Source organism: Lissotriton vulgaris, chromosome 8 (genome assembly GCF_964263255.1).
Source record: "Lissotriton vulgaris chromosome 8, aLisVul1.2, whole genome shotgun sequence".
NCBI lineage: Eukaryota > Metazoa > Chordata > Amphibia > Caudata > Salamandridae > Lissotriton > Lissotriton vulgaris.
Window position 1 is genome coordinate 425,080,067 of NC_141696.1, and position 1,365 is coordinate 425,081,431.

The 1,365-nt window shown below is 46.3% G+C and overlaps 1 pseudogene; it reads left to right on the forward strand.

Annotated features, from left to right (window-relative positions):
• Window positions 1–305: 305 nt before the first annotated feature.
• Window positions 306–1,365, forward strand: part of LOC147697121 (28S ribosomal RNA) — a 3,442-nt pseudogene continuing 2,382 nt past the window's right edge.

The window sequence follows — 1,365 nt, forward strand, 5'->3', positions numbered from 1 at the left end:
CAACAGCCCAGTGGCTTCCTTGTCTGGTAGGGAGAGTTCCTGACTCTCTGTCCAATGTTACCCCGGTCAGTAAATACTACCAGGAGACTAGGGTCTGGAGACACTACACTAGTATTGCATTTGTGCTTTGGGCAAATAAAATATGGCATGCATTTAGTCCTCCCCCAATTCCATGGTCTGTCTCTCTCAGTTCAGTCCTCATCCCCAGGTTCCACCTCCTGGGGAAGTGCACCCAGGTATTTCTTGTAGAGAATCCAGTTATCTTGTGGTCTGGATTTGATGAGCAGAAGTGAGCTGTAAGTATCTGAGGCGTGGTAGTCTTGGGTACTGGGCAACTGACTCTGAACCCGGGACATGGCTACTCGTCGCTTGGACAGCAGGGGCACCTGTACAGGGAACTTTCTGGTCACTGGGCGTGCGCCGCGGCTGGACGAGGTGCCTCCCTCTGGGGCGGCGGCGACTCTGGACGCAAGCCGGGCCTTTCCTGTGGATCGCCCCAGCTGCGGTGGTCGCCTCTCCCCTTGCCCTCTCCACGGGGGTGCGGGGCTGGCGTTCTTCCTCGGCCGGCGAATAGCAGCTGACTTAGAACTGGTGCGGACCAGGGGAATCCGACTGTTTAATTAAAACAAAGCATCGCGAAGGCCCGAGGCGGGTGCTGACGCGATGTGATTTCTGTCCAGTGCTCTGAATGTCAAAGTGAAGAAATTCAATGAAGCGCGGGAAAACGGCGAGAGTAACTATGACTCTCTTAAGGAATGCTGTGCCAGTACTAGTTACCTAAACTATCATTCAAATTGGAAATGACAGGAACAGAAGCAAAAACTTTAAATGTTCTGGGTCAAATAATAAAAAAGTATGTCAAACACTTTCTACACCTTCCTGCATACACATGTGATGGTCTCCTATATTCGAAAAGATCATTTGGGGTCTCAGTATTCCAAAACTATGTACACAAATTGGTCTCAATAAAGTCAATAGTTTATTATATCTCAGGGCAGCTCCATACCTGTACATAGCGCATTCATTCATGTATGCAGGAGAAGATATGAATGAAAAAATTGATAACATCATCAAAACACACAAACGTAACATTTTAGACGGTAACTTTCTGAGCTATGATTTGAATTTGTTAGCAACATATGATTGGAGAAAAGAAGAGTTTGAGAAATGGGCAAATATCCCTGTCCAAGGTGATGGTATAAAATACTTAGCAAGTAATCCAACCTCAGAAGTTTGAGGTTGGATTACTTGCTAAGTATTTTATACCATCACCTTGGACAGGGATAACAAAATGAAAGAAAACCAGTACATAGCTGCGCTGATGCGAAGAGCAAATGTTTTATATACCAGAGAAACCATCACTAG